This window comes from Chaetodon auriga, chromosome 4, assembly GCF_051107435.1.
Source record: "Chaetodon auriga isolate fChaAug3 chromosome 4, fChaAug3.hap1, whole genome shotgun sequence".
Classification (NCBI taxonomy): domain Eukaryota; kingdom Metazoa; phylum Chordata; class Actinopteri; order Chaetodontiformes; family Chaetodontidae; genus Chaetodon; species Chaetodon auriga.
The window spans coordinates 16,431,415-16,445,943 of NC_135077.1; the positions used below are offsets into that span (position 1 = coordinate 16,431,415).

Sequence of the window (14,529 nt, forward strand, 5' to 3'; positions counted from 1 at the left end):
TCTGGTCTATGCACACATTATGCACAGAGAGAGACAGGAGGGGGGATTTCTGTGAATGGATGATGTCTCTGTTATGTGTCTTCCTTTTTTCCCTCCCTGACCTCATCTGCTTTTCATCCCCCTAATTCCTAATTGCTCAATCATGCATTATGAGGGTCACAAGGTTACGGTTCACTCCAATGTCAGCCATCACCTACAGCCATGTAACGGCAGATTACTTGGGTTATATATAGTCTGTATATCCACTTACATGACATATGATGTAAGCCAGTGAACATGCAACTGTGAATTTATGCTATCTGTGAAAAAAAGGTCTTTGAACAGGAGCCTTGTTCTTTTTAGATTACAGTATGTGTGCTTATTGTACTGTTAATACATTCAGCTCATCCATTCATTCCTCTTTCATGTGGTTTATTTATCTGCCTCCATGCCTATGTGAGCGCTGTGTGCTTGTACTAAAGAGGCAGTTAATCTGACCATGTATGCTGGCAGGACATCAGGTCGCCCCATAGTGCATTTAGGCAAACAGCCAACCTCAAATAACACTGGACTGTTCATTCTGGTCGGGCTACAGTAGCTTTGCCTCCAGGAGACCTGATGCATCCACCAGCAGCTGGAGTGCAGAGAAACACCCGGAAATGTGGGCTCCCAGCACTCCAAAAAAAAAATCCAGTATTTCTCTAATGCTGTGCTGTGTGACTCTCTTTCATCCTCCTAAAGAACTCCAACAGCCCGGATTTCATGCAATTTCGTCAAGAACTTTGCCAGCTTGAGTTTGATAGTACAGTACTTATCAGGCTATCTCGCTCTCCACATGGGAAAGTAATCGAAATGACTGTCTGCGGCGCGTGAAGTGCCATGCAACCCTCTCTCCTCTACCGGAACAGCTGGCCAGCGGTCGCTTCAGTCCAGAGACGATTGAGGATGATTGAGGCACATATAGAAAGAGAGGGAGAGAGAGAGTGAGAGAGAAACTGGATTCCAGCGAATTGATCACCGTCTGTTCCACTGTGTGTGTGTGTGTGTGTGTGTGTTTATGTGTGTGTGTAAGAGAGAGAGATTCAAAGGCAGTCAAACACAGAGAGGGAGAGAGAGGGAGAGAGAGAGAGAGAGAGGGAGAGAGAGAGGAGGGGGGAGTGGAGCCTGACGCAGTGTGAGAGGCAGAAACTGAGAGGAGAGAGACGGAGAACGAGGGAGACAGCGGCGAGGAGGCAGCACATCACATCACGCGCCGTTTTGCATCCCAAAAATCTTGAATCGCGACACGAGCTGCTGCTGCCGCTGCGACCGCCGAGCTCTTTCCCGGCCACTGCTCTTCACAGGGCCCGCAGAGGAGACACGTGCAAGCCGGGATCAAATCAGTGACAAAGACTTAAAAACACACACACACGCGCGCGCACGCACACGCACACATTAGACACATACTGCTAGAGGCAACCAGCGGACCGTTTTGCTGCGAGGGGACCTGCGAGGCGGAACGACGTCTCCTTCCACGTTGGCATCTGGAGCAGGTAAAGTGGAAACATCTGTAGATTGCGCACAAAGCGTTTGATTAATTTCATGTGCCTGCCTTGTGATGGCTGGACTCGCATTGCGTAGGCAACTTTGAAATACGCCAAATGCTCTGGCATTCCTGCGGTTCTGAAATTACCGACACTGAACCCATCTGTGTGTGTTTGTGTGTTTTTATATATATATATATATATATATGTGTGTGTGTGTGTGTGTGTGTGTTGGTGATGAAGAAAGGAAATTTGCTGGTTGGCCATTCCCAGGCAGCCTTGCTTGTCTTATATCCATCCCCGCGTGTCCATTGCTAATGCGGGTGCAGATGCATGGATCCAGATTTACATTATCGGCTGAGGGTGAATGTGTGCATTGACTGATCGTCCCGTGCTCCGGTCTACGCAACCTATAAGTGTACAACTTTGATCCGATCCCGTTCAGCATTTCAATACGTGTCTGAAACGTGTCATATTTTGCGCACATTTAAGGTGGTCACTTAATTTAGTTTTTGTCCCGGGACGGGCTGCAGTGGCAGGATGAGGTTTAGCCCTCATACCCGCACCGCAGTCCAGCGGGCTGAGTGTTCAGCACCCTGGACAGCGAATCTCCACACTCTGGGCTGCAGGCAGCGAAAAAATCCAGCTGAACTCTTTTTCCCTCTGAGATCTCGTTGAAACGGTAGTTTCATCTGTATGTTCTTGTCAGCATGTTTCTTATTTTAGATCTGAGAATTCTGTGGCAGGAAATACTTTAATTGCCTCCTGTAAAACTACATTACTTCATAGTCTAAGCTGTATCTCCCGAAAGATTTTAGTGGAACTATGCACAGGTTTTTGCACATCCCACCACTACTGCTTGTGCATGCAAGAGGTTGACCATGTATAGACAGGTGACAAATTATAGGGGTACTCCAGCCGTTAACTGTTGCAGTTCCATAAAGTTGAGGGACTGACAAGAGACAGATTAAAAAAAGAAATTCTGATTACATTTTAAGCAGTGGATGCTGAGATATCCCGACGTTTACTCCTAACTCCGGGTTCTTCTTTTCCAATCTTTGGACATTTTTAGGATAATTATTATTTTTTAATGTTGAAAAGCTTCTCCTGAACTATGGAAGACATTACGTAACCTAATTTTTTTTGTCACATCCTATGCAGTATTCCTCGTGACGAGTAAACTAAATTTCATGTGTAAAATCGGTGCTCCTTTAAAGAAAAACGCTGAATTAATGAATGGAGAAACATAATGAATGCAGATGCTTTCATACAGGGCAGGAGGGGTCACTGACTTTTTTAATGAGCGTGAAAATGATGTGAATCATATACTGTGGCCTTCACATTCACCAGATCTCAACCCAACTGAACACACAGGAGATTTTGGAGTGACGTGTTGGACCGTGTCCCCCACCACCATCATCAACGCATCAAATGAAAGAATAGCTTTTGGAGTCTCTGCTCCAGTAGAGCAGAGACTTGTAGAATCTTTGCCATGCAGCTTGTGGTGGAATACCACCGCTTTGGCATAAATGCACAAACCTTACCCAGTTAGACTGTGGCTGTGCAGCTTAAGTCCAGGCCTGTTAGAACAGTTTTGATCTGCAGTTAAAACACAGTAGTCCGCTGAGTGCATGTGTGTGACAGAACGTCGCTCAGCCAGTTAAATTTTGGCTGCTGTGCCCTGTGTCTCCTGCCTACTGCCCCACTATCTGTTGTAACGGATGTTGTTGCCACTTTGTCCCATAGGGCATGGACTACTAACAGAGTTTTTCCACTGACTGACTCCAATTGTTGGCTGAGTGCCACAAAGGGAGGGAGTGAAGGAAAAGGAAGACAGACAGATTGATAGAAAAAGAGAGAGGAACAGGGTCCCACTCCTCACACCATGAATACACATGAGGTAGTTCCACTAAAACAGAACAGCTTCAATGACTCATTTTAGGACATTATGCATTTGGGTGTGAGAAATGGTCGGATGGCTCTCTTCAAGGCCAGAGATCCTCAGTCACAGTGAAGTCTTTAGTTGTCCTGGGAATTCATTGATAACTATCTTAGAGGTCGCTCATCTTGCTTTCATCGTGCATTAGTACTGCAGTGCTCGCTGCAGCACACTTCTCCAGTCTCAAGAGTTGTGAGAGCAGAGCACTTTTGCTTGGGCTGGAACAAAAGAAGCCCTAAACCTGTGGTTATCAAACTGCTCTGTTTGATTCCTTACAGCTAAAAACGTCACTAAATGAAGCTAAACAAAATCTCTCTGCAAGCAAGTACACAGTGAGAGGTATTTGTGCTGCAGCAGCAGAAATGTCAGAAACGGTGGGACTGTAATGAGGCAGGTGGAAACATTAAAAATCAACAGTAATGAGAAGTGACAACTTTAGTAGAGAGGAACTGCCAGGATGTCTGCAAGTACAAAATGAATGAAAAGTGATGGGTTTAATGTCTGTGCCGTCTTGTCATACTAACTGGTTGTTGCTCTCAACCTTCACCTGAAGTTGTAAAGCGTCTTCTTTTTTTGTCTCTGTATCATTTACTGCGGACCCAGGAGAGAACTACCCATCCATGATACAATCTCAGTACCTTGAGGCATCACTTTGGGGCAAGTTCTCCAGGAATACTGAAGAAACACTGTTGTGTAATGGGAGATCCCTCCTCGCCCTCCCATCCATTTACTGCATTTTTCGCCCTTTTAGCTGCCACTGCCAGAGAACAACATGTGTGAGCATGTATCTGCTGAAATCCCAGGCTAAATTTCAAAATCAACTCTCATTAGTTATTATTTGTCAGAGCCATCCATATTTCAACAGAAACTAGCTCCTCATATTAAGCATGTTGGTGCTCAGAGAGCCGACAGTATCTCTTGTCATAATGTTGATCTTTGTTGAGAGGGAATGCCCCATGGTGTGGAAGCAAATCTGCATGCATAGTTAACATGGCACCTCCCTGCTGACTGGGTCTGAATGTGAACACATTTTTTTTTTTACTGTGCTATTGTCTTCTGTTGCATTTATTCATTTTCTATTTTGTTATTGAAATACTATTGGAATACAAATAAGTTGTACACAAATCTTAGATCAGGCTACTAGTCTGAGAAAAGTAGCCAGACTACATTTGGATTGTGTCTAATATTTTAACACACAAACATACAGCAACATCACGCACCAACACATACTGTAGAACAGCACACGCACGCACACACACACACACACACACACACACACACACACACACATATGTATATATATTATATATATATGCACAAAGCTTCTGAATAGGAAGGTAAGAGGAGTGTATAGAAACACGCAAACAGACATGCATGCGCGACGCTCGCACACGTGTGTGCTGCATACACACACACACACACACACACACACACACACACACACACACACACACATTGCTGCGTACACACAGGATGCACACGCTTAAGCAAGCACATGGATTAATAATGTACCATATTCCCAGCAGGAGGCTAGTTAGCATTTCAGGAAGATTGCACTAACACTGGGGAACTGTAATTAGGAAGTTATTGTTGCAAGTTGCAACACACACACACACACACACACACACACACACACACACACACGCACACACACACACACACACACACAGAGTATGCAAATAGTGAAGAGGGTGGGGTGCGGTTTTCTATATGTTACCCCTAATGTGTTATTTTTCAGTCTGTGTCTGATGTGCTTTGTCTTTTTCTTTGTTATTCTTGTTCCTTAAAGAAAGTAGAAGGTAACTAAATGCAGTAACTCGAGTACCGTACAATTTTGAGGTACTTTATGTGAGTATTTCCAAGTTCTACTGCTATTAAGGGTATTTGACAATGAAGGTTTCAGTAGGAGAAATGATTTTAGTTGTAATAGTGCTTTTTTTCTTATAGGAAACTATCTTTGAATATCCTACATGTGACTACAGAATATATGATATGGAAAGTTATGTATTACATATGAAATATGTTAGTCACATAAGATAAAAATAATATCAAATAATTATTATTGTCTGCACAAGATACTGTTGATCGAATCTCTTGTTCGGACAAGATATAAAAAGATTAAAAAAAAAAAAATCGAATCTTTTGGGACTTTGCAGGCTCTGAATTATCGAGCCATGAGTCTCTGAGATTTGGGCTCCCCCACCGCAGTGTAACACAGCTGAATGGAAAATAGCTTATTGCGCTCACAGCATTGGAAATTAACGTTTAAAAAATTTAACAATAACATCTGTCATTTGCTGAGACGACAACCCCCTCAGTGGAAAGCAGCTCTGTTAAAACCTGTTCGAAGTGGTTCCATTTGCCCACATTGCATTTCGGTAGAATCAGTCATCTTATATGTCAAAACCTGGACACAGTAATCAAACTACATGACTACATATCACAATAGGTAAGTGAGGAAATATGTTTGCTTTTTAATTTGAGCGATCTGGCACTTTAGCATAGTCCATATACAGACAATCTGTGGGCATAGGTTCATATTCTCGTAAACCTGAATTATACTTCACTCTCTTTGCTGACATGGTGTCTAAACTTTTTTAACCCGACGCTCATCAGATTTTGATCTGTCTCTTTTCGTGTGGGAATCCAAGAATCTCGAATCGTTTTGGGTCTCAAGCCGTAGTTTATGGATTCCTGAGAGCCAGTTTCATTAACCTGAGCGTTACGTTTCGAAACAATGAGACAACCCACCGGTGACCTCATACCTCACACTCATAGCGTGAATGATGAATGAGCTGCTTAATGTATGCTGACGCATGTCTTGCTGATGCCAGCATGCCCGAGCTAGAGCTAATCCCAACCTAAACTCTCCACCAAAGGTCTCTCATCTTCTCTTCTTCTTTCAACCCCCCCCTCCCCAAACACCTTTACCCTCCTCCTTTTCCTCTCATCTCTGCCTCCGTTTTTCCATACTGCCACAATGCACACACCCTATTCATGCAGCCCATGTGTGTATATTGAGTCAGCTAGTTTGTATGCCTGCTGCTGCTATACCAGCCTCTCTGGAAATCAAGGGGAGATCGTGGTGTGTATGCTGAGAGAGGGAGAGGAAGAGCGAGCAGGAGGAAGAAGAGAGGGTGAGAGGTGATAGAGACAGAGATAGAGAGAGGGACAGTGATGCCACAGGGTGAAATGAAAAGGCAGAGGGAAAAAAATAACAAAAGGGTGGGAAAGATGGAGAAAGTGCTCAATAGCTGTGTTTTCCTCCCAGCCTGCTCGTCTCTATTCTGTTTCATTACCTCTGCCCTCTGTTCTGCACACTGCACTGTCTCTGTGGCAGAGGTAGTTTGGAGACACTGTGGCCTGGCAAAGACTCAAAAAACCCTCTGATGTTCTGTTCTGAGCTGCTCTTCAGGGCTAAGAGGAGAAATCTCCCCGGCTATCCCATTAACTACCAGAGGCTGGACTACTGAAATGGTATTACCTCCCCTGAATGAGCGGCACGTTGGCTCTTCCTCCATTTCCCGACAACGATCTGCCGTTCAAACCCCAAGATACCTGCAGCAGGAGAGCAACAGGGAGATTGTTTTTTTTGATTTCTCTTTCCTTTCTTATCTTTCAGGCATCTCTCTCCGTTTCCTCTCTTCTCTGGTGACAAATTTCTCGAGGGTTTGGGCGTCATTTGTATCCTCCTCCCGTTGCTTGAAATACCCTGAGACTAGCTCTGACAGAGAAAATGATAGAGAAGAAGGGCGGGGATAATTCTGTCTGTTAGCTAACAGATAACGTTCATATTTGAGAAACCGTTTGAATCCTGAAATGTTTTTTACTCCCTGTCTGAAAACCCATTTGTAGGTCCATTTAATACCCAGTAGCTCTTTTTACAACCAGCTGACAATCTAAGGCCCTGAGAAATAACACCCTAAAGAGTCTACAAATATTTAGAACAAAGATTTAGATACCTTCATTGCATTGTGGGGACTTGTTATATTTGAGAACCACTCATGTATCTTTCTGTGGCACACTACATGCTCTTGAGACTTAATTTTTGCATGTTTTGCTGACAATTCAGAACCGTAATTGACCTCCTCTAACAGTGATTGTCCAGGCGTAGCTTAGCAACTGTACCTAGGCACAGCAGGCCTGTCAGGCTTTGGATTGCTACACATGTTGACGCTTTGGGTTGTCAAACAAAGATGTTCAGCATTTAAAGAGTTTGAGCTTTGTTTGCTGTTGTTTTCAGACTTTCCAAAACAACAAATACAAGAGCAGAAGTTCAGGGATTGGATTGAAGCTGCAGACGTCAGCATGTCCTGGCAAATTAGCTTACTGCTAGCTAGTATCTTAACTCAGCGTTTCATACTGCGCCGTTTGTAGGGTTACAAGTCAAGTTAAAATGCTCTGATTGTAACAGCACAGTCTTCCCCACTGTATGAAAACTGGTTCTGGATGCTATACATAACATAGTTTTTGGGATTGGATATGAAAGAGGCATCCTTGAAAGGTTCAGTCGTTCACAAGCGAGGATGGAGCGAGGTTCACCACTTTGTGAACACATGATTGGATAAAGGAGATTACTACCCGGGCTCAGGAACACTTTGTAAAATGGTTGTTGGTAAAAAACAGATCATTTGCAAATGGTTACATTCAGTTTTTACATATGTTTTACACAGATTTCCAACTTTTTTGCTCAGTATGAGATGAAATGATCTTGCATTTGTCATTATCATGTTTACAGTGCTTGGACTAACTAACTCTACACCGTAATAGAGCGATCCTCTGTATATCCATGACTTCTACATGAAGGGCTGACTTTTGCGCCAAGACATGCACAATGTCATGTATGTAGCCATCAAGTGCGTATTTAAGACTCTTTTACAGAGTTCTCTTCAAAATGAATCCGTTGGCAACATTAGAAAGTCATCCAGAGACAGCATTTTCAACCGACTCATGCAGATGATATATGCTTAATTAGGTAGCTAGCTACAACTGATAAAATCTCCCAGTGACAGCTGTCTTTTCGGATGATGAAATCCATGGTCACTGGATAACAATATGAGATCTGGTTTTGTCTGCCTCTGTCTGAAATTCAAGGACATGTTTAAAAAAATTTGAGTGGTAAATCTGCCACATTTATCCTTTTCCAACAGTCTGTCACGGCGAACAGTTCGAAACGGTCAATGTATGGGAAACCTTACAGTAAGACAGCATAAAACCTGAAATCTCAGAGTAGGGTTGGAAAGTAAGCCCTCTGTTTCTTTTTGTTTTACTGTTGAGGGAATCGCTGTGGGACAAAAGAAGCTACTTTATGTGCATTTGTGGTACATGTGTGAACTGGGCATCTACAAAAAGAGAAATCATATTTCTTGTGGTTTCACTCTGTCAAGTCATGTCAAGCCAACTTTGTTTGTGTAGTCTGATATCCTATTCAGTGTCTCAATGGGCTTTCCAGGCCCCCGACAGCAGTGGCTCAGAGCTCAAGCTTTCAGAGAAGAAAGAAGAAACCCCACTAAGAAGCGTAAAGCACGTAAGAAATGGAACAATCTTTGAGAGGAAATTCCAAAAAGAGAGTCTTCCTCCTTTGCAAAAGTATGAATGTCAGCAGCATAAATCCTCTGATGTGTGCATGATGGAGTTGTCTATGACTTGAATGTTCCTACTGTAGGTTTGGATAAGTGTGTGAAGTAGCTCGCGTAGCCCAGATTGAATGGGGCTCATGCAAAAGTTACCCAGTTGCTCAAAAAAGTTGAGGAACAGTCAACTGTGCTTTATTTCCAGCTGTGTCGCCACAGTGGCGGAAATGAAGCAGCTTTGTTTCATGACGGAGCCGAACTTTAGCAACTCACCAAACTGTGATGACAGATTTACTGACTGACCAGTTGAGATGAAGGGCTGCTTGAATACCGCATTATCAAGCCATAAAGAAGCTGAGTTACAACCTGTCTTCAAGTTTATACTATGCACCATACTTTCCAAAAAAATCGACATTTGTCAAGTAGTTTTGTCTATTATTAAGCATTAAAAGTCCCTTTTCCCTTAAATGAAAAAAAAAAAATCTGACATTAAAGTTATTCAGTTGTTTCCTGTTATATTAAGAAATTCCAAGAAGTGGCTGAATATCTAGAGAGAAAACCGAACAACTGCATCAACAGTAATTTAAAAATTGGGCTACTTATAGTTTAAGCAACAATACAAAACCATGTTATGCTACAATATAAAACCATGCTACACGACAGGCATACCACACCAACATACAGTTTAACACCAGCGGGGGGCACAGAGAATTCATCCATTGGAGGGCTGATCCAGCCTTTCCACTGTCAGCAAGTTCAAGAAGGCTAGTCTCAGTGTTAAAACGGTTCAGTTAATTCAGTTACCAGTTCATCATTATCCACCTGGCTGACAGGTAATCCAGTTTGGTTGAACAGTTGAACTATTTAAGTTCAGTGTTTATGTCTAGTGAAAATATGTTGATTTGAGAAAATTCTTGAACTTGTTGATTTGTGTTGGATACAATATTAAACCATTTAACATGAACATTTGTCACTTTTTTCAAGGATAAAAAAAATTTCAGGGCACTTCATAGACCAGGCTATAAACTTAATGGTGCACGTGGAAGCATTTAATGGCAGAGGTGACATTGACTGATTGTTACTGCTCTTTAAACATGGCAGATGTTTCCACTTCACTGATGTCTCTTTTCCATGTAGCTATCTGTAACGTGTTGTTTTGCTGGTGAATTTAGCACTCCAGTTATTCACAAGCTTTGTGAAATCTGCCAATTGGCATTCACAACAGGGCCTAAACTGTACAAACCTTTTGTCAATTAACGCTCAGTAACACCAGGGGAAAATAGTGCTTGGCAGCCAAGTGTGCAGGATGTGTGTTTGGGACGGGTAGGGTGTTTGTGTGTGAATTATTAAGTGACACAGTGTATGAGTGGGTGGGCGTCTAGTTTCTATGTGTTTAAGTGAGGTCAGAGGTCATGTGTGCATGCTTGTGTCAGTTTGGGCAGGTAGTCTGTGTGTGTTTGTCGAGACAAACTAAATATCTCTCCTTGTATAATCCTTTAATTTCCCAGAGCGCCGTGCATTTTTTCCAGTTTTTGTAGCCAAGTTGCAGACGCACTGGAGTGTGTGTGCGTGTGTATGAGCAAGGGAACGAGAGTGTGTGAGAGTGTGTGAACGCGGTATGTATATGAGAGCAGAACCAGAGAACAGCAGAGGGAAACAAGAGAGAAACGGAAACATATCTGACAGCTGTTTGCAGTTTGCACTCTAGGTGTTAGAAGTGTGACATGCTCTGTATTTCTGTGTGTGTGTGTGTGTGTGTGTGGAGGTAAATGCTGGGGGTTAAATGTGTGAGTGAAAGCAATATTAAGTGTATATGATTTTATAATGGCCGCCTGTAGTCAGCCTATCATTTTCTCCTTTTGTCACTGTCACTTTTCTGTCTCTCGTGCGTCGTGTTGTGATGTGACATGTTGTCTTCAAGTATTTTCAGATTGGTTTTATTTGGAGAGCTTTACTCAAAACCTTAAGAATTTACTCCGTAATTTCAGCTTGTCTGAGGAGGTAAAAACATGCCGTTCACAGCTGTGAGTGTAAGAATAACAGCGATCCAGTCTAGAGCTGCAACTAACGATTATTTTACAGATCAATTAATCTGCCAGTGATTCAGTGATTCATACTCAATGTATAAAGTCAGTGGTAACAGTTAGCTTAGCACTAAGACTAGAAACAGCTAGACTAAATCAACCTACCAGCACCTCTAAAGCTCACAAAGTAACTTGTTATATCTCAAAGTGAAACACCGTCCTGTTTTTTCAGACAGGTGCAGTAACTTCCTGTAACTTCCTTCCTGATCTGTTTGTTGCCTGGTAACCTCACAGTGATGATCCAGAATATCATTTCACATCTATCAATATAATGTAAATACTGGATGAAAAATCATATATGAAATAATCAAACTGATGCTCAGAGTTATTCAGAAAGTTAAACTCTTTATGCTGTTTAAACCATAATAAGCCTCTCGTGATTCTGAGTCGGGGAATATCAGGAATTTCTGACACTGATGACTTGGTGAAAAGAACGAGTGACACGACAACAACAAATTTTTGGCAGAATGGCTCCTCGTGCATCACTGCTGGCGGTTACATCAAAATATATCAAATATTAACACCAATACAGTTGATTGAGGCAGTACACTGTTTATTTGTATCTGGTTTCCTTTGGTGATGAACTGCTACAAATATGTTTCACAACAGAAGTGTATAACTTAAGCTAATCATCTGGTGTGTCTACAAGGTTAGCACTGGGGCTAATCACCTTGGAATAATGGATGAACACCCCCAAGATGGGATAAAGGGTGTTTTTTTCTCTTCTTCCCATTGTGCTGACATTGTGTAAATGCAGCATTAGAGGTGCTCTTAGGCTGATTTTGCTACCTTTGGAGAGAGCCAGGCTAGCTGTTTCCCCCTGTTAGCAATCTTTATGCTAAGCTAAGATAAACGGCTGGTGGTGGTATTAAACTTTTATCTAATTTTAATCTCTACCATCAGTTTGAATTCAGATATAATCTGAATAGTTTAAAACACTTAATAGTTTGGACATAATTTGCAAATTAAATTAAAATGTCTTAATTTTTTGCTGGGTAGGGTGAAAATGTAAAATAAAGAATCTGTTAGAATTGCACATGAAGCAGGTATCCAGAACAGCTTGCGGAGCCCCAAACTGTTCACAGGTTACACAACGTCCTCACAAGGTGAGAGCGAAATAAAAAGAACTTCAGCACAGCGAAGGCAAAGACTTTCTAAATGCATCACAATGGCTCAATGTTAGATGTGCTCCCATCCTTATTTCTCTGTCCCCCTTACATCTCCCACAGACATGCATTACCATGACAACCCTGAGAATCCTGGGTAACGACAAACAAGCAGCGCTGTCAACCGCTCGAGACCGTTCCAGTCCTCCAGAGCCGCTGCAAGCATGGCACTGCTCTGACACAGAGAAACTTAACCAGGAGGTTTTACCAAGAGTGCAGTTTAAAAACAGGTCAAACTAAATTACATTGTGTAAACAGCAAAGTGCCTCAGTAAGCATGTGATACCACAGATGTATTTATATGAGCTCTACTGATGTGCAGTATGCTCAAATGAGTTCTTGTTACTTTGTCCAGCACTCGGAAATGTTCTCCTGCCACCTTGTTTGAGTAGCAGAGGAACACAGTGCAATAGTGAATAAAGAGTACAAGTCAAAACTCACGCAGTAACACAAACTGGGAATACTATACTTCCTAACATCAGGAGCAGCCGGACGTTGTGACAGGCAGGTTTCAACATGGATTTGGGAACAGTCGTGACACAGGTGGCGGCTCTCTCTACCCTGACACCTCGTGTGTTTTAAGTTGCCCAGCTGTGCAGCAGCTACCATGTTAGCGTTATCGGTAACTAGTACCATGCTGGTGGTTGCAAGCCCCGATTCCTGTGAGATGGTCTGAAACATCTCAATAATCTTTTCTTCTGTGTGACTTGAATTGATTCTTGGAATTTGTGAATCGATTCTGAATCATCCGAGAGTGAATCCCGATCTTTCTGTGGTTTTTTTTTGTGCACCCCTAATTTTAATTTTAATGACACAAGCATGCACAGAAACAAATGCATCAGCAAGTAACATGTAAGAAAAATATAACAGGATGACAGAAAAAAGCAAGTTATTTCATATTTTTCTTTTGCACAGTGATAAAACCGTACCAAGCAACTGCAAGTGTTGCAGAAAAACAAATGTACACAGTAACTTGCTGCTAGGCGACGCTGGCTGGTTAACTATGGTTATTTAGATACAAGGCCTGCACTTGATGTAGCGGTGAACAACATCAGGTAGCTGAATGGAGATTTGATGCCTGCTCAGAGTTACAAAATGAGCATAGAGGAAGAGCTAGCTGAGCTATTCTGAGTCTCCTGTAGCTAAGTGTCCTGGTATCCTAAAGATACCATCATATACAAAGATATTCTGGCCAGGAAATAACATCTGACTTGAATTTTAATTCGGAAAAGAAAGCAGTCTTTTTCTTAATTTAAGGGAGGCTTAAAGCATCACATTTTAATTAAATTTGGGTCTAATTTCCTGTTCTGAAGACATGAATGTATGGTCATAATCTCTGTGTTTGTCAGTCACTGCCTGACCTTTCGTTGACGCTGCCTCTCATGAAAATTTCACGGACAGGCTTGTTTAACAGGTATGTCTTCAACACCAGCGATTCTGTAGACAGGGCTTTATTTTGAAAATCCCCAAAACACATGAATTTAGGGGAGAGAGCAAACATAATAGATTTTATCTCCACCATGCGTACAAAAATAGAGAGATGCAATTTTAGCTGAGCTTCCAGATAACATCAGACTAGCATATCATGGAGTATGAAACACACACATGCACAGCACACACACACACACACACACACACACACACACACACACACACACACACACACACACACACACACACACACACAGACACACAGACGGCAGCAGCAATGATGATGCCAGGACCAAAGTCACATCATCTTGGAGAGAAAACAGGCCAGAATCTCATCACAGCATCCTGAAATGAGATTACCACCCCAGCCTTGCTTTTATATAGAAGTCAATATATCATTCATCCCTCTCCGCCTCCTTCCCCTACAAATTGTATTAAACCTCAGATATGTCCCTTAGAATCAAGACCAGATTGCTGGATGGGGTGGTGGGACAAGAGACAGAGGCAGAGAGGAGGGAGAGGGAGATGTGAGTGTTGGGGACTTTACAGAGAGCAGAGCTCCTTTCTGCGTCACTCAGAGCAAGCTCAGTCAAGGACACATTGAGACGTGTAAACTCAAAATATCACACACGGGAGTTCATATCTGTTGTGTGTCTGCATCTGTATGCATGTCACACAGAGTTGAGTGCACCATTATGTCTGTAACACACACACACACACACACACACACACACACACACACACACACACACACACACACACGTGGTGCGATTTGTGTGAACAACGCTGATGGTCACAATTCACTGCACTCACATCGCCTGCTACCACACTATAT

General features: G+C 42.5%; 1 pseudogene across 1 annotated transcript in view; it reads left to right on the plus strand.

Annotated features, from left to right (window-relative positions):
- Positions 1–1,155: 1,155 nt before the first annotated feature.
- The window catches only part of LOC143319293 (protein ELFN1-like), a 101,503-nt pseudogene continuing 88,129 nt past the window's right edge, over positions 1,156–14,529 (plus strand). Inside the window, exon 1 of the transcript XR_013077068.1 lies at positions 1,156–1,511. The product of XR_013077068.1 is annotated as a protein ELFN1-like (transcript). The remainder of the gene's footprint in view (positions 1,512–14,529) is intronic.